At 33.8% G+C, this 19,880-nt stretch overlaps 2 protein-coding genes across 5 annotated transcripts in view; one reads left to right on the plus strand and one right to left on the minus strand.

Annotated features, from left to right (window-relative positions):
• IMMP2L (inner mitochondrial membrane peptidase subunit 2) overlaps positions 1–19,880 on the plus strand; it is a 407,522-nt gene that overhangs the window by 176,401 nt on the left and 211,241 nt on the right. The window lies entirely within an intron of this gene.
• LRRN3 (leucine rich repeat neuronal 3) overlaps positions 1–19,880 on the minus strand; it is a 31,982-nt gene that overhangs the window by 11,149 nt on the left and 953 nt on the right. The window lies entirely within an intron of this gene.

The raw sequence follows: 19,880 nt of genomic DNA on the forward strand, positions 1-19,880 counted from the left end.
AGAAATAGGTGTGTTCAGATATCTGTAATAAAGGCAGAAGCAGTTAGTGGCTATACTTAGCACATGATATTTTCCTTGGGATTTGAATTGTCTTTTTTAATTTTTTTTTCTCCTTTATTTTTGTCACGGGGAAAAATATCACTATAATACATTAGCATAATGGTAAACATGATAACTTTAGGAGTTACAATTTCTATTCTATAATTTGTCAATAACAGAAATTTAGGCTTAGAAGACCTAAATTACTTTAAATTGTCAGTCTTTAATGGCAACCTCTGAATATTTAGTAAATTAATCTTTTAGTTCATTGGTATATTTATGGTTTATTTGGGACAGTCACATCAAGGTAAATGCTCTTATAATAATAATAAAAATTCTCTACTGTGTGTTGTATTGCATATCAACTGTAATAATCCAAAAATTTAAATGGGTTTTATGAATGTACCTATATTAGCAACATTCTGCTCCAATCACAGCTTGTAATTGATGTATATTTAGAACATATTACATGATTTTGGTGTGAGAATGTGAAGGAAAAGCATTTATTGCTTATCATTATAGTAAACAAAAATTAAAAACCAAAAAATGGTTTATTTTTGAGCAGCCAGTAGTGGATGAGTTATTTATTATGTCATGAATATTCCTACCAAATTAGGCTGATTTGCTTTTTTTATAATTGAGACTACACTGGGTGATTACTTTCATTCAGAGCCATCTGGGGAACCAGGTTCACAATGTATTGTTCAATAAAAATTGATAATTCTTTTGTAATTTTTTGTAGTCTTTTTGTAATTTTTTTGTAATTTTTTTTTGCTTGAGGCAGTGTATGAAATGGATTGATAAGAAGTAATACTTCAGGATGCAAGAACTGACAATCCATAAACCAGAATATTATTGTAAAGATCAGGAAATAAAAGTTCTCTCTTCTGTTGTGTTTTATAACAGTTGGAGTAATTTAGGCATACTCAAACTCATAGAGATACTGTCATGTACTGTTTTGATTACAGATAGTATTTGGGTTTTTATTTAGTTTTAATTACAGTTTTTGCTCAGCTGAGCATGTAATTAGTATTATTACATGCTAAGGTTTTTTTCATATGATTCTCAAAATTAATGTTATATTTAGACCTAGAATTATGGGTTTTTTTTGGCTTTTATAACCTATTTGTTTACTCTAATCCACACTATATGTTTACCATGGTTCACTTTTTATTTCCCCACATATACATACATTAAAATGATGATATAATCTTCTCAAGATTTTCTTTTTAAAATAAGACCAGAAGAGTATAAATACAATATAGATAAACAGCAATACATACAGTTAAGTACCATATTCTTTCTACAGTGTGTGTCACTACAGCAAAATAATCTTATAGTTCCTGGAACATTAACTGAATCCTCTTTCAACTGTTTTTGATTTCCTTTCATAATTGGAAGTTTATTTAAGCTTTTTTATGTGTAGATACAATACTCACTGATCTCCATTATTTCCCAATATATAACTGTTACTTTAAAATATTCTTTTAAATTTTCTCTGAAGAGAAAGGCTGACTCAATTCCTGAATGTTAGATGATTTGGCTCATTAGCATTGAACAGGATTACTTCAGTTATGAAATTTACATTATAGAGCCACATCTTGATTTTGTATTTCTTTCTTACCTTTCCAGAATCTATCATCTTTGCATCCCCTTTCTGAATTTTGGATGCCAAATCTGACATCAGCACACAATCTGACATTCTGATCTTCCAAAGAATTTTGACCAGTATTTATTGATCAAGAATTCATACCAGTCAACCAGATTACATTTACTGTAATCAAAAGTTTGCATTAGATTTTCCTTGATGTGCATCTTTCTCTTGCATTGTGATTCCTACTTATGATTCCAAGACTTTGGATAGACATACCTGCTGTCAATGCTTATTAAAGACATGTAGGAACTCTACATATGTAGGAACATTACGATCAGAATGACGGAGATGCACAGATATATTTGTGCAATGAAATGCCTCTTGCTATGGAAAATTTTCTCTTCAGGCTGAAGAAAAGGCAAGTTTGAGTTAAGATACTGAAAAGATGCTATTAGTGGTGATTATGGAGCATCTTTTTTTAAATCACAGATATTAAAGTGGGACATTTCGAACTGTCTTTCCAATTTTTCCTTCCAAAGATGGATTTGGCATAATTTTGTAATGATGTTATGACAAAGCAACCTGCATCTTTATTCTAAGGCATTTTTTTAAGCCTGACTCCAGCCTTCATACTTTCAGATAATGGCATGGCTGTCTTTTTCAGCAGTAAAACAAGTTGAATGAGTAAAGATGGATCTTGCAATAGTGTGATATTTCAACAATGTAAAATGACAAGTTATGCTTTCAGAGTCTAGTAGTAATTTCTGATTCAAAGCTGGAAATCATCAGAGTGATTATCAGAAGTAAAGAAAAAGTCGTGGTGTGCTTCCTTACTCACAGGGGGCCACTGGCACCAGAATGCCTGTGAAACAAAAATTATTAACAAAGTAGATGCCAAAAATCATGTTAGCTTATTGGCTACAGGTAAGAACCCTCACGAAATGCTGTATGTGGTGCTGGTCATTGAGGTTCACTACAACAAATTGGAATTAGGGCAGAATCATTTGGTATGAGGAAAATTGCAATAAATTTTCTGAAAGAGGATGAAGGTTGCTTATTCTGTAAAACAGTTTTAGATTTGTTGACAGCAGAGGAGAAAGAGTTAGTTCTTTGTACAAATATTTAGTACAGTGCCAAATCATTTACAGCTACATAAGGAGTAGTTATATTTATTGAATAAACGTGGAGTCATTTTTCTCCCAGTACGTGCATTATAATTCTAGCAAAATGTGTGAAATATGAGGGGCCATATGAAGATTAATTGCTGGTGGTCTTTGTTGAATTAATAAAAGGTTCTCCCCAGTTAACTAGAAGTACGTATGGAAACTAACTGGAACTAATTGAAAACACATACTGCCATGTATGGAAAATAATTAGGAGTATATATAGAGAAAACATCATGGGCAAGCATAATGGAAGAGTATTTAGTGTCCTAGGTAAATTGTTTGGAGGCATAGAAAATGTGTAGGAAATCTCTAGATGCATGCTGAAGGTGATGACTTAGGTATTTTTTTTTAATCCTACATGCAATCTGCAGTATTTAAAACTATATATGTTGCTATAGTTGAGAAGAAAAATATGCATATACCATGGAAGATTTTAAAACAGTGGACACAGGTATTTGAAAGGGTTCTTAACTCATCCTTCCTTAGCTAGTAGATTGACCATCTGAAAAAAGACATTAAGATGCTAAGATGTTTCTCTAAAGATATTAATTGGTCTTCTGTGGTGCACCAGTGCATAACAGGTAGTGCAGACTCTTTGAAAATAATTCACTTGATGGAGTTAGCTGATGCAGTACACAAGCCAATACCAATAAAAAGGAATTGAGGGTTAATATGGTTAATCATAATATAAACAGGTAAATGAGGATAATTCAGCTTTGGTGTGTGGTTTTGTTCTGTCAGTTCTTATACATGTGAACTGAATATATAGTTTAAGTTCTCTTGCAGTGTAATTATCCTTCCTTCAGGCATTAGTTGTCACCTTGTTTGATATTATAATGAATGGAAGTTATAAACCACCTGTCTGTCTCCTTGAAAATGACTTTGTGTCCTCTGTTAATGAGCTAGGAAATGTCACCTCAAGTTGTTTTAACATTCCTAATACAAAGAAGAGAAAACATGGAAAGGATTTGAAGATCAAAGTCCATTGTGGTCCTTAGGTTTGTTTAAGTAGGCTTTGAACTGTCCTTATCATCCTATCCTGTGGTATGTGGGAAATGCATACTTGAAAGTAAATCCAGATTTGGAAAATGGAGTGCGGAACACTGACTTTTTTAATTCCTGTATTTTCAAACCTAGACCAATCAGGTTCCCTTTCCACTGCTGGTTGTGGACAATGATCCTGATGTATTTCTGAAATTTCAGTTCTGAATCTCTGGGAATCCAGTAGTCTGCAGATAGTTAAAGGTTGAGATTATTCTGTGATTAAATGAATAGGCAAAGCATCACATCTGAATGGTTGAGAACTTGAAAAGTCCTGAAAACATTCCCTTGAAAGTGAAGAATGTTTTTTTCTGTCTCTTGATATTGATGAGCAATAACGTGAGCAACGTCCAGGGAAGATGAAATAGCATTTGAAAGTTATAGAAGTAATGAGTAGAAAGTCGAGTAGTTATGAGGTGGAATAGCTTTGTTTGGCAGTCCTTCAGGAGCAGGCTTTTAGGACTTGCATTTCAAGTAGTAAGGCAAATACACTAAAGGCCATAAAAATGTTTGGTTTGAAAATTAGGTTTTAGTTTCGTTATAATTCCCAGGTTGCTGTTAAAAATTAGAATTGAACATAAATTGATAAGATACAAAGAATTTTGCTGCTTAGTTGCCTTTTTTCTACAACATTTTTAATATTTTTTGGTATTAATAGAAGCCTATCTCAGAACAAAAATACTGAATATTTATTGAGATATGTTCTCTCCAAAGTCAGGATGTCTCAATCCTTTTTAATGTCCTTGTAGTTTATAGTCAGTCATCTGGATGCAGAAAACTGATATCCACTAGCCTAATGTTTTAATGAAAGATGGCATTTCTACTGCAGGTGGCGACATAGGTGCTTAGTAACAAACGCCTATAATTAGCTTGAAAGAAATAAAAATGGAAGGCTACAATTACATGTTGACAAAGATAAGGCAAGGCTTGGTATTCCTTTGAACATGTAGTGATCTGCACCAGTCCAAAAATTTTAAGCAAGGTATGTTCTCAGTAGTTTGATCTACTACCAAACTCTTTTTTTTTATCAAGGGAACTCTTGCTTTGAAGTAAATTTTTTTGTTGATAGTAAGCAAAACATCTGAGTGTTTCTTCAGAAGGATTAGATATCCTTTTCCTTATCATGACTATCCAAGATGATAACCTAGTAAATAAGATGGTACAAAGGATGTTTTGGTTATGGCTAATGCTCAGTGTTTGTGAATCAAAAGGCTAACTATTAGCTATGCTTAATTGATAAGCATTCATTATTGTTTATTTCTTAGGCTGAATAATCTCATTTTAATGCTGTGTAGCTACCAAACTAACAACTAAGGAAATGGTAAAATGAAGAAGTCTTGATAACCTTCACGTTTTTCTTTCTGGTCTTTATGGTCTTCCAAGCTATTTTCAGGGTTTTAATTCTTTCAGTAATTGCTATTAGACTTCCCCTATGTCAGAGAAATAAGAATTCTATTCTGTTAAAGCAGAAATACTGTTATTAATGTCCCCAAATACTTCCCTATATATAAACTGAATTTCTAGAACTGTTAAGGGAAAGGAGGCAACATTTATCTCCACTGAAATTGAAATAAAATGCAAAAGAAACTTACAGCAAACTATTTTTGATGAATAGAAAGGTTTGTTTTGATTTATTTTGTTTTACTCTATAAATAAAGTAGTAGATTATACACAAATGTGATCCTTGAACTCCAATGGAAAGATAAATCAGCACATTCTAGTGAAAAAAAAAATCTTTCTGGTTAATTTGCTTAATTGTGAAATAGCATATTTTTCAAGCTGTTATTAAGGTTTGAAGTTATTAACCTTCATTAGTTTGGTAATTAGTTTAGGCAGATTGTTTTGGAACAGGCTCATTCCTATCTTACTGCTATTGAGTCTGTAATACTTTTGTTATGAAAGTTGCTCTCGATGAATTTTTCACCATGGTTTTAATTGCTTTCTCTATTAAAAATAATAATGGCTAAGCAGCATGAAACAGAATTTGTTTCACTGGAAGAAAAAATCCTTAGTTCCAGAGGCTACCCGTGCTAGTTTGATATTTTAATGTTTACAAGTGTTAGGCTTCCATTCTGTGTGTTAAGAGAAAGAACTTTCCAGGGTTACAAAACAATACCATACAAATACAGGTAATTCTTTGGGTCTATCAGGCAACATACTTTTAATGCAACAGTTCCAATAGTCTTTATTGTATATCCTTTTTTTACTTAAATATTCAAAATAATTAGCATCAAATTTCAGTGACTTCTGTCTGATGTGACAGTATTCATGGGGGCACTGACACTCACTGCAAAACTGCATCTGTTTCTTCATAAAGTAGGCATTGTCAGAGTAAAAAATAAAATTTCTATGGCTGCAGGAAAGGAGGATACAGAGCATTCTGCAGTATGGGCATGTGTCAGAATCCAGCTGAGGTTAATTGTGGTCTCACTTAATTTTGTGCCTGCAAAATATTCAGAATATTTATTGACTGGAAATCAACTTAAAGTAGCTCCATGCCTTTCACATCCTGATTTGTGGGATGCTGCTATGTATCATTCATTATATTCATAGTCTTCCTACCAGCCAGGTTCAGAGTTTAAAAGAAATACATTTGGTAAAAAAATTTATCAAAGTATTCAGAATGACTATGATTTTCTTAAATCTACTATTTTTAATCTGATCATCTCAGTTGCACCTTATGTTTGTAAATTATTGCATTTAATTGTTGATTTATGCTAAAAGGATTAGGTACAAACAGGTTTTGTCTGCTAGAGGCAGACAGAAGAGTAAGATGAGGGCAATGGGAAGGGTTTTTTCCCTACTTTGCATTCTCTTGGTCACCATATTTGGAAGTTAACTGAGTTGGAAGTAAAACCAAATTGATGTTAAGTTAATTCTAATTCTGTACCAAGCAGTGATTTCTAGCACTTCTCATAAAAAGAAACATTTGTTGCTTTGTCCTTTGAGGGCTTTTTTTCCACTCAGACTAAGGCTCTCTTCCTAATGGCTGTTTGGGGACCCATGTGGGAAGAATTAGACTTAGTCCTTTAGGCCTAAAAGAGATTAATGAAACCAGCATTCACAATGCCATCAACCTGTTACGAGAGCTCAGTGTTTATCACACATAATTTTAAAGGTCTCAAATTCTAGGCCAAGCTCCATGTCTCTTCAGGTTATTGATGTTTCCCACTTTTTCAGTGTGCTGTCATGTGTACTAGATTTCATTTACCAGTTCTTGATTGCAATAGTTAACTGTATGTTTTTTTCAACACTTTTTCTTTTTTCCATGTAACCAGTCCAAAAAAGACACGTTTATTTGTTATTTGATATTCTGAGTTAACTGTTACCTCTGTGTAATACTTTGTTAGAGGTACTTTTAGAGCAAATGACTCACTTTTCGTAACTGTTGCTTATGAACTTTGTTGAATACAAGCCAGAATATGTTTTACAGCTGAACAATTTCAAGTAATAGACTCAGAATTCATTTTGCACAGCTTTTTGTGTGAACACAGATTTATTCCTGCAAACAAATTTGAAAAGCAGAAAAATAAAAAAGCAAATATGATTCAGAATGTCTGGAATCTGAATGCAATGTAACTTTTGCAAAAATCCTTAGCAATTTTTTAGATGTTTATATTTCTCTGTTATAGACATAAGTTCTAAATATACCAAGAATACTTCTAGAACTACTTGTAAACTATTTATTGCACTCTTAAATGCAAGGAATTTGAACAGAATGATCCAGTGCACAGTGTTTTCTTTCTGCTGAGGGATGCTTTTTATGCCACTTAGGAAAGTCCATTAATTCCTGAGGGCTCAATTGTGTCTGGTTAGGCATAGATTGTAGAATTGTGTGGTGATGAGCTTCATTTTCTGAGATAACCACATGGACATAGAGTGCCTCTGGGGCTTAGGCTTGTACAGTCACAAAACCCTTATCTTTCTGAGATAACCACATTGACCTACAATGTCTTTGGCTGTGGAAATGGTGGATTTGAGGACAGGAACTTCAAAAAGGAGGTCTCAAACCTCATTAATGGTATGAAAGGCAAAAATCATCACAAGCCACTCTTTTCCATATATGCAATAAGATTTCTGACTGCTCTTTCCTCTCTGCCTTCTGTCAGAGATCTAGTCAACAACCAGGTCAAATTTACATCAGTTTGTTTCTAGTGTTAAAAATAAAAATGAATTTCTATTAAACCAAAGGATATCATAATAAAGAATCTACTCTGTGATTCATTGATAAGAAAAGTATTGCACAGACAAATCATCAGGAGGGTTCATTATAGACACAAAATTGTTGCTTTCTCATCTTGAAACAACAAGTTTGTGGCCCTGACATTTAATCAGAGCAAGAATGGCATTTATTGAATCTCACATTCACTGAGTCTCAAATTAAGGTGACTTATTAAGGCAAATAAACTGCAAAATACTAATTTTTTTACATATTTTTCTTTTATTAGTTTCTGTGCTTGTTCTTTCACTTGAAGGTGTGCTCAAGTCATCCGTAGAGTGACTTGTAAAAAAATTTCTTTCTGTCCCTTTTATCACATATATTTAATATACTTACTTTACCTGTTTATCTATCTAGACCAATATGAGGCAAACCAAATGCAGGATTTTGTTTAAAAATAAAGAGAATTATTTTTAGACTTATACCAATAATAGCTTAGTATTTGTTTCTCTTGAAAGTGTCCTTAAAGCAGGTATTGTTTATATAAGACCTAAAGTAAGTAACAGATGGAGAGCTAGCACTGACTCAAATGCTTCCATACAGATAGACTGTACAACATGAAACCTCTGTGATGGTGACTGGCATTGCATATCTGTACCCAGTGTGCCTAAATGTAATGAAATGGTCATAAATTCTCATAAATTGATTTGGTGCACTCAAATAACTAATATAACTAACAATTAATCTGAATATTTCTTGGTAGAAATTAAATTTTGTCTAATATTTTACTTGTAATAGAGGTATAGATTTAGAAGTAGTAGATGTATTTACTCTACTTTTATTTGAAATAGAGGTATAGATTACAGTTTATTGGTATTTACATCCTTGATAATTGTTTTGCATCTCACTATAAAAAACAAAGTTGAATACATGCATGACATATACGAATTGCCATTAAGCAAATGATTCCGAATTAATGTTTTGCCGCTCTATGCTATGCAAAACAAATTTTCCCCAATTAATTTACAATTGATTACTCTGTAGTATGTCCCAAGGGAATGCAGAAAAGGTCTGTTTATATGTTGCCTGCTATTGTGTTTCTGTAGTTTGATTAAACCAAACATCACAAGAATCCAAAGGGAAGCATATGCTCATAGCAGTAATGTCTGAGGCACTTTGAGTTTGAATGCTTCCCAAAGCCTAAATACAGAATTAGCCTCTATTAGTTTACCCTTCCAATCCAAGATGATGCTGCCACCCCTGTTCAAAACTTCTAACCTGTTCAGGAGTTATACATGTGCTCTTGTTTTGCTTGTCAATCTAAGGCTATAATTTGCAGTTTTAGCTACATGCCAAAATCCTCACCCTGATAACCACAGGAAAAATGTATCTGGGCTTATTTTCTTCTGCTAAGATGTTCCTTAGCTTTTGTATTCTTTTCAGGTATGTGATGATATAGAAGTCAGCAGAGATAAGTAAACAGGCAGAGCAGCATTTACTGGTTAGAGTTTGTGAAAATAGCTAGCAGGAAGAATATTCAAACATACAAATGCTTATGTAAATCCAAAGACGTTTTAATTTTTGATTATTCTGTTTCAAGTACAAATTTAGAAATACTTTTATTATCTTAATGGCCAAAGTTGTGTATTTGGAATGAGGAGTGAGGATGTAACCAAGTATTTTCCTCTATTCTATTAAAAATATTTTCATGTGGAAACTAGAAAAGAAATTACTGGAAGATTGGAAAAAAATGCTTAACATTGACCTATAAACTAGAAATTATGAGTCGTGGCTTGGTTCCTATGCAGACTGCTTGGATAAAGGCCTGTGTCTAGGACCAGGGGCTGTGGATCTCCCAGGGACACAGAGACTCCTTTCCAGGCTTCAAAAGTGAAAGAGTGACAGAGTTTTTCTTAAGATATGTTCATTAATGGCTAACTAAAGCTGACTCCCTTTTTATCATTCTGGTTATTTTGTACTACATTGCAAGACATCTCCTCATAAATTATATAGGGCCTAGACACGTAACAAGGAGTCCTGCATTTTGGGGAGGCGGGACATATAATTAATGAGCAACTGCAAAATCCTTTAATTCTTACTTTGAACTAAATCTTAACCTTTAACAGATTATGAGAATCTGATTTCTTCATAGTGATTGTCATAGAATTATCACAGAAACATAGAATAATTTGGGTTTAAAGGGACATTAAAGATCCTCTTATTTCTAACCCCTCCCACCATGGGCAGAGACACCTTTCACTACACCAAGTTGCTCAGGTCCCTACTACGCTTTGGAAGATGATATCCTATAAATCATTTAAAAAGTTTTGAAGTCTTTACCATTTGCTATAGATTTCTACTAGAACTGTACTAAAAAAAGAATGCAGAAAATAACTATCAGGTTGGACAGAGTATACATTTTTCTGCATACAGCTCCAAATCTTTGTTTTCAATTTGCACATAAACCATAAAGAAAATGAGTTTGCAAAATACATACAATACTATTTATTGAATATACTTTCTTAAAACTTTCAGAAAATACATGGACATGCTGGCACATGAAGGTCTGAATTCTCTATGGTGCTGAGAGATCCTAATAGAAGTGCACAATATTATTCTTTTATAGGCTGCTCTGTACCTCAGAAATAAACTGAGTAACATGTGGCAGTTGCTAGGGTAACCAGTTTTTGCATTTTGCAGAAAAAGTCCAAGAATAAAACACATGTAAATTGGCAGCGTGGAAAGCAGTATCACATACAGTCTCATATTCTCAATTTGTTCTTTATGGTTTTCCTCTATATTATTTACATAACAATTAATTATATCTGCTTCATCTTTTACTTTGAATCTCCCATACACTTGTATTTTGCATGGCTATGAAAGGCATTTAAGCTTTCAACTGCTAAGCTTAAACTGGTTTTTGCCCTGTCAAACTATCTAGATTTACTGTCAATAAGGTATAGCTGTGGTTGCTGTAAGTGCTGATCATGTTTGCTGTGTATGATTATCAGGGCATGTAAACAGAAATTAAATTGAATTTTAAAAGTTGTCCTTTGCACTTAAATATGATTTCCTGTAATTGTTCAAATTATTCATATTCCTTTAAGCATCTATCTTGACTATGAGAGTCTGATTTAAAAGCCAGCAGGCATTTAGAACAAGATTTTGTTCTCACAAGAGTCCTATTTAGGACTAAACTGGAATTCCTTTTAAAGCAAACCTTTTTGTGCTTGTTTTCAAAAAAGTTTGTTAGTAAATTCTGCAAATTGCTGCATAACGAGAAATGCATCCTTGTTACAAGAAGAAATAATTTTATAATGAATCATTAACATTTTGATTTGAGTTACATTCAAATACTAAACCGTAGTGAATGCCAACAAGCACACTTTGTCTGGTAGGTGTAACGGTCATAGATAAACATAGACTATATAGCCTATTATTTTGTTGAAATTCTTCTTCTAAAACTTTTTTGTTTTTCACACTTTTGAGTTTAGAGTATTCCTATGCTAGAATATTTACTTAGGGGGTTGCTACAATACCAGTGATAAATATAAGCAATATAATTTACTTTTATTCAGAAACATTTTTCTTTAGAAACATTATCAAATTATACCTTTTATCCATGCTAAAGAATAGAAATGCAATCTGTCTGCATGGGATGGTTCTAATATGAGAAAAATGCTTTAAAGGCCTTCCTTTAAACTTAGTACTAAGTAAAACTCATGACAATGGTTTTATGCACATGCAGAACTAGGAACAGAAAGGGCTGTCTTATGTTCTCTACTGATAAGATTAGAGCAAAGTCTGGAATTTAGTGCTGCAGCTTATTTCTGTCCTGCTTTACACTCCATGGCTTCCGTGAGGTTACCGGAATTATTATTGTGTGGTTCTAGTTTGTTGTCCTTTGCACATTGATTTTTTCAAAATTAGGACTTATAGGGCACCCACTTAATCATCTGTAAAAGGGTACTCTACATTTTAGGCAAATTTAATTGACAAATTAGTGTTTCTTAAATTACTCTGGTAGAGTATCTTGATAATCTTGATACTGGAGTAAGTAATCTTGATATGGACGATAACTATGGAAACTCAGCATAAACAACACCTTCACACTGACAGGTTTTCTCAGCAGAATCACTTCTCATGAAACTCATTGCATGTTTATAACATGTAAAGAGTGAAACAGTTTAAGTACATTCACAACATGAGGTAAAATACCGCGCTAGGAAGTTAAAACCAAAGTTTAGCACTTAATATGAAGTGGTTATTATGCTAACTCTAACTCCTGATTGCTGAAGCTGTATTTTTGAAGCTGTGTATAAAACTGTAGTGTATTCAGTCCCAGATCTGTGGAAAACACTGAACACCTGGCTGAGCAGAAATAGAGAGTACAAATTAAGATGGTAATGTTTCAGGGAATCATGCTTCTCTCTTCCTGGAAAATAGTTGCTTTCTGTTAACTGAATAAATATAGTGTGTTATGTTAAAATTTTTAAACAAGCTGGTAAGACATTTAAACCATTTTTAGTGTCCTGTTGGGATTTCTTTGAATTACTCTTTGCTGTTACCTACTCTTGTAGGTAACAGCAAAGCAAATATTGCCTCATGACCAAATGGAGTTTTATTTCCTTCAGCAGTCCAGCAGACTGTCTGCCTTTTCAGACTCTTCAGCTCCATACAACTAGCTCAGAGACAGATTGAACAGTGCCCTTCACCTCTAGTAACATCTAAATTGCTCTCATGTGATGCAGTCACACCAAGACATCTGAGCAGGCTCCGATGGCAGTGGTGCTGTGTGTCGTTACCCAAGGCAGTGATGGCAGAGGAAGAAAGCCTTTCTATTGAGAGAATCATCATGGGAGAGTCAAGTGGAAGGGACCTCAGGAGCTCTTTAGTCCATCCTCCCACTCAAAGCAAAGTTTGCTCTTATGCCAGACGAGCTTATGGAAGGTAAAAATCAAACTGGAGTTTCTTACTACTTGCAAATCTTTTTCTTTGACCATTCCCTTGCAAGCAGATCATGGTGAATTCAATATTGTACTTTGACATGCCAAACAAAATTTATTTCAAAGCAATGCTAATGCAAATTTAATTTTTCCGGAATTGAACATTTTCCTCAGCCCTGAGCATTGATTACTCTTTATTGAAAAAATAAATATCTACATTGTAATTAATGATGGAGTAGATGGCTTTAACAGAATTTGTTTAGACTTTCTGAAAGTTTGGCTAACCTCGAGGTGAGACATTAAATAGTAGTATAGTGGATTTATGCCACAACTTTTAATGTGCTTATAGTAACATTAAATCCATTTCCTACTGCTATAGTAGTTGTACAATCTCAACATAACCATTCTAGTTTTCCTAAAATATTTGTGCCAGGCATAGATATTGTGTGTTTATTTAAATATTTTATAATTTTTTCTTAATTTTTAATGTTTTCTATACCTGTTGCTAGGACTGATGTAATGGCATACCAACACAAGATACTTTTTGAAGAACTGATATATAAACCAAATTTAAAACAAAGCAGAGATTACAAATACTTAATCCACATTCACCTAAGATAATGAGATTTTTTTGCTACTTTTTGTGAAGTTTTAGTAAACTTCAGAAGCTGTCCGAGCAGTAATGAGAATAACATTTGAAAATCAGCAAGTTTATGGATTTTTCAACCCTTAAAAGTGCAAAGGCTATTTCAGTATGGAGCAGAAGGCCAGGACCTCCAAGTATGCAGATTCCAGATATGTGGATCTATATACTTTGCTTGAACTGAAATCACCAAATGACTAAATTTACTTAATAATTTTGACAATATATAGGTGTATATATAGGCAATTTAAGATTTCACTATTTAAAATGGTATATAATTTTAGTTATCTATTCTAGTTACAGTTTACTGTTAAATGATACCTGCTGAAGGCAGTATTTAAATGCCTAATAAAGGCACTTGCATCTGCGTTGCCTTGAGTAGCCTCATTAAAATTACTCTATGCACAAAATATCCAAGGTGATTGCTTCCTATCAGAGAGAGTGTGGGGCTTTATAATGTGTGTCCAAACATGAGTTTTATCCTTGGGAGGAAGTGAGAAATGCAGAAATATTTCTGGGCAGTTCCTCAGATTCACTGGCTCTTCTTTCTGCCCAGGAAAGAGCTCAGCAGTTTGGCTGCTGCTGGTGGAAGACAGAGTACTTTTCCTTATTTTCTGGAGCTTAGAGTTTGGAATCTAACCCTGAAATAGTATGCTGAATATTCTTTTTGTCTCTTATTTTACAATAAAAATAAAATGACTGAAAGTGTGTTTGTCTGACAAAATATTGATGACTGGATAATCTGTATCAAAGTAACATTCAGAAGAATATGTTATGTGAATTATACAAGCTGGGTGAAATTGCTATTCAGACAAACATTTCTAGCTTAACAGATCATTATATTTGCAATTTCCTCATTTTGTCTTCCCTTACCTCATAAGGATACCTCTATAAACTGGTATAATCATTATTAATCATTCCATTTCTCTCAAGTGCTGTTGAGTTTTAGCCTTGTATTGGGCTTACCAGCAAGTAACTGGCCAAAATGAAAGAGAAAAATTACTGCATTGTGAGAGTGTGATGAAATAGTGGCTCTACAGTCTCAGCTGTCATTTCAGAAAGTTAACATGGTGCATCTTGTGTAAAAAAGAAGTATATGTTCAAAATGATGTAATACACATCATATATCTAGGATAATCTTTTAGTGTTATACTTAGGAGGATAACCTAAGTAACTGTGTTTTGTTATAAAATGATATGGAGTTGTGCAGATAATGTCCCTCAAGCTACAGTGGTAATGAAGCACCACTTGGCTGTAATTATAGTTTTCATACTGAAAGGCTTTTTTTTTTTTTTTTTTTTGTTTTTTTTTTTTTTTTTTTTTTTTTTTTTTTTGGTTTCTTTTTTTTTTTTTTAGAATTTGACAAGAGAAAATACTGTATTTCATAAATTGATTGAATTGTTTCAGAACATCCTTTTGTAGTCCAGAGGGAGGAAGAATTTTTACAGCACTGCCTGATTTCTGTATGGAACACACAAAAGAGAGCAGTTTAGTATTATGCAGTGGGTTTGGAGCTGTTGTTACACAGAAAAGTTTTTCTCTGGAAGACTCAGCTCCCTTGTGAACCTTGACCAGTGTGGGCTCTCCTGTCTCTCAGCTCCTTCCGTGGCATACAACATGGAGCCAGCTGGGATGGGGAGCTCAGTTCTGCACTTTGATGGAAATCTGCACTGCACTGTACTGCACTGGGGTGAATTAGCTCACTGTTAAGTGTCATCTGCAAAAATTGCTGATGTTTGACATGACCTCTAGAGAAAGCTGCTTTCCAGAGGGGAGAGGAAGTTCAGTGACTTGAGAGAACTTGGCAAGAGGAATGAGCTTGGGGTGAAGAAACAAATGTGTCTCTCTAGTCTTTCTATTTATAGCTACTGTGACACTAGCTAAAATCTTTGAGAAAGTTTCTGTTTTCACATAAAAATTATTCCTGTCAAGATGAAAAATTTTATTAGGTCTTTAGGTACTGAATAAATCACATAAATATGATATAAATAATGGCACATATATATCTGTTTTCAGCAGAGATATGCTACAGTTGTAAAGTAGGAGACATTTGTATTTATCCTTATTCAGGGAACGAGTCCCATAATTGTGCTTATTTAAATGCCTCCCAAATCTGGTATGTATTTCTCATTCTAGTTCAAATAAGAATGACTTTTGGTTTTAGCACCATGACAAAACTAACCAAGCCAGTTTCCTTTAACCTCTCAACACCACACCAGAAGAGCCCTAGCAATGTCTGACCATCATGTTGCCTTTTATAGAGACAATCTGAGAGTAATCTTTTCTTATACAGGCTGATGGTATAATAGCATAGAGCACTATGGTGATTTAAAAAACTGTCTCAATGCACAATTTTGCTCTTCATTGTGTGTTCTATTACACCACAGTTTTTTTTGTTTTATTATTCCATAATTTATTGAATAGGTAATTTCTGTAATTGTCTGATCCCTAGACATATAATTGTATAAAAAATATTTTTTCTTGTTTCTTTCATACTAGTAACTGGATGCCCAGGGATTTTTGGTACAGCTAAACTAATGACTTGTACCTTTTTTATGCCAAATGTTATGGAGAATTTAAAGTATTTCCTGGCAGACTGGTTGCTATTTGCATAACAAGAAATGTCTATTAAAAGACTCTTGGGGTAATACTAATAATCAGTAGATATTTTAAAAAATATTCCCTGTAGCATTTTATTCTGCTTTGCAGTGTTTACCTCTAAATACAGATTCTTATTCAGGAAAGAGAAAAGCTAAATGATTTCTTTTGTGCCAGTGTTGTCAAAAAGCATTTCCCAGTTTGACTGAGACTGTGGGAGCACTAAAGAGGCAAAAATTCTTTTCTACTCTAATACATAGGTCAGTACAGTTAACCTACTATTACATTTAGGGCAGATATTTTAATGATTTCCAGAAATACAACAACTGAATAGAAACAATATGAATACAGAGATCTTATTTCTCATTTCCTTTCAATTAGACCATTGCTGCTTGTGGCCAAGCTGAAAGAGACTTGAGATAAATCTTTTGTGAAAAAGCAGTATTTCTAAATGAAGGATAATGGTTTCGAGGATATGCTATATAAATTTGTGTTTATAAAATGAAACTACCCCTTTGTTTTAATGTCTGCATTTGTTTTTGCTTTGAAGAAAAGTAAGTAGTTTGGTAAATGCTAGGGGTGAGAGCATGCATGTAGCTTGTCTTATGGTTGATGTTCCATGTATAAAGAATATGAAATCCTGTTGGGACAGAACTGGATCAATCAAAATTGTAAAAGTAGTTTGTATTTGGCCCTCATGAAAATTCTCTTTTTCACAAGGTGTCACATTCAGCTACTCCATAAAGAACCCAATGTGAAATAATCTTACTGACATCCATATTGGATCTTTCTCTGGTGTAGATGAGTATAGCTCCATGGGCTGTGCTAATAAACATTTATCAGTTCAGTTCAGTTGAGGATATTACTTTATTGAGGAAAAATTGATGAAATAATTTATAGATTTTGTGTATAGCACTGAAGGTCATACTGTTTATTTAAATAAGTTCTTTATGAACTACACCATTTCACAATAATGGCTTTTAACAGTTTGTGGATAGGTCAGTTAAATAAGTAAAAGGCACAGTAATTCCATTTTACAGTTACATTACAGTTTTAATGAGAAACATTGATTTTTCTCTTAATACTAATGTGTATAATGACCTTTCTAATGACATCTGTCACTACTGTTTCTTCTCAAATTCTACTGGCATTTTCTTTTAGTGAAGCAAAGGATTTTAATTGCTTGTTGTGTTGTTAGAATGAGAATTAGTATTCTTTTAAAGTAGTATGAAGGCTTGTAGAAGTCATATTCTGTTAAAAAATAATTAGAAGCTGTCTGATTTTTGATCTTCAGAAAAATTTTAGAAACTTTCCATTCCTTTGTCTTCAGAAAATAGTTACTTGAGTGCTATATGTGAAATTGGTTTTTCATTGTCAGTTTTTGCTTCTTGATATTGAGTTTGTGGAATTTGACATGGAAGAGTATGCTATGGTAGTTTCTGACAATGTCTCTCAAGAGTTTTGTTTTCCTTCAGCTTTTAATGGTACTATCTGAAGAAAGGACATATGAATGAACTAAAACAGTAATGTACCATGAAACGCTAAAACTATCTATATATAGTTCAAAAAAGGTGTAATTTCTCTGTGGTGACTTTTTTTCAATTGAAGATAGAGCTGTCTTGAAAAAGTCTTTTGTTTTCTACTGCTTATCTTATTCTATTGCTTTAATACTCTAAAACTTGGCTATTAAATACCAGTCTAACTTTAATTAAGAGTGATTGTCAGCAAGCAGCAAAGCTTTTGGCTAGCTTGTAATTGTTAATACCATAAAGGTTGTGGGTGAGAGTCAAAGAAAGTGGCTCCAACACTCCTAAAAGGTTTGCTCTCTCTTGCAAATACTTAGTTTTCTTTTCTAGTGACAAAGGACAAGTGATTACAAGTGAAAAACAGGATGTGAGTATTTCCATAAGATGCTCAATCTTGATAATTTACCAAAGATTATACATTATATTTTTGATCTGCATTACGGGCAGCAATGTTGCTTAGTTGATCTGTTCTAATTCAGGTGCAAAAATGAAATACTCACCCACTTCAGGATACTCCAAGCAGGCGTGTTCTGATGTCATGCTCAGAGCTGCCACCCTAAAAGACGGGACTTCAGGGTTACCATAACAACATCAGCCAGTCGTTGGCTGACACTACAACATTTGAGGGAGTATTAACCAAAATACAGCCACCATACATTTTGCCTGCTTTGCTGGTTAAGAATGTCTATGCTGTGTAGAGAAGCTTCATCTACAGCATATGTTTTCTGTACGTGTATGATTGAAATGGCCACATTTTTCTGAAGCTTTTTGGCATAGCTATATAATATTTTGAAGTAGCATATTAGAGTATATGTGGCAAAACCCAAGATGCATTTCTGTAAAGTTACTCATATTTACTTATTTTCTACATTAAAAATGAATGAGGATAAACATTCAGAAGAGCTGAGAAGCTACTGAGGCATGTAGAAAAAGTTTCCTCTGAGTAGTCCTTTACAGATAGCATGAAGAGATCAGAATCAGGTTTTGTCTACTTATTTTATAGCACATTTTGTAAAAATCCAAACGAGGAGCTGGAAATGCTTGTTGTGCACATGCAGTGTGAATGACAACAGGATTTTTAATTAATTAGAGCAGAGATTGTGTTTCATATAACAAAATAAGTCAGCTTGCTTTAAACAGGTTTCACAGACCACCTAAAATAGAGGAAGCAAGCTTGCCAATAGCAGGAGCTAATGCTTCAGTACCTTTCATTTTGTACTCTGAAAAGAAAGCCTCTTCTTAAGCTCATTCATTTTCCAGAGGGAATGTCGAATGCTGTGGCATATTGTCAGAGCTGCTTTATTGTCACCATTTACAAAGGTCACCTGAATTAATTGACTTCTTACCATTCGTATTGTTAAGCTACCCATTTCCTGACATTTTTGGAAAGGTGACAGACTTAAAGCCAGTGGCTATCTGTTGATGGTTCTTTCACAATTTATTTCTCAGAACACAGCAGCTCTAAAATTACAAGCAAATAATTACATTGGTACAAAGGAACAGAATCTTTATGATGTTCTCCAGAGTTCACAGGAGTGAGTGGGCTGAAGGGAGAAAAAGGGTATGAGGAATAATCAAAATACTGACTTGTTTTTAATACAGATATAGTACTCTAAAAAGCAAACAAAATCATACGGAAAGATGCAGATTGTATTTTTTTTTTCACTTTGAAGCATGCATTAGAGGGCTAACCTGTCCTTTTTATGGTGTAAAGTAAAATCTATCTCTGTCTTTCACTGATGCATGAATCATAGATCCATGCTGATGCACTTTACCAAATGTGTTTTCATCTAAATGATACTGAGGTGCTCCGATACTGCATGGAAGAAATGACATACACATGCATAAGCACATTAGACAGCTGTAGAGCTAGCCTGGAATTTTAAGTTGATTAAATTTGTTAAATAGAAAATCACTGATATTTTTCTAGCCCCCTGCATTTGCTGCCGTCTCCTTCCCCCTGTGTTGGGTTCTCTCTCTCACCAGCAGTGCTGGGCAAAAACTCCAGCTAGACATGTGGAAACAAAGACATGGAAAGCAGAGACAAACAGTTCTGAGCTTTGCTATACTAAAACAGGCAAACCTTTTATAGTGATGGATTAAAACACTCTCCTTCCATGTAAACAGAGTAAACAGATCTCCTGCTGAGATCCTGTTAATTACCAAAG

The sequence above is a fragment of the Onychostruthus taczanowskii genome, unplaced genomic scaffold (genome assembly GCF_017590055.1).
Source record: "Onychostruthus taczanowskii isolate IOZ18803 unplaced genomic scaffold, ASM1759005v1 scaffold68, whole genome shotgun sequence".
In the NCBI taxonomy this organism is placed as follows: domain Eukaryota; kingdom Metazoa; phylum Chordata; class Aves; order Passeriformes; family Passeridae; genus Onychostruthus; species Onychostruthus taczanowskii.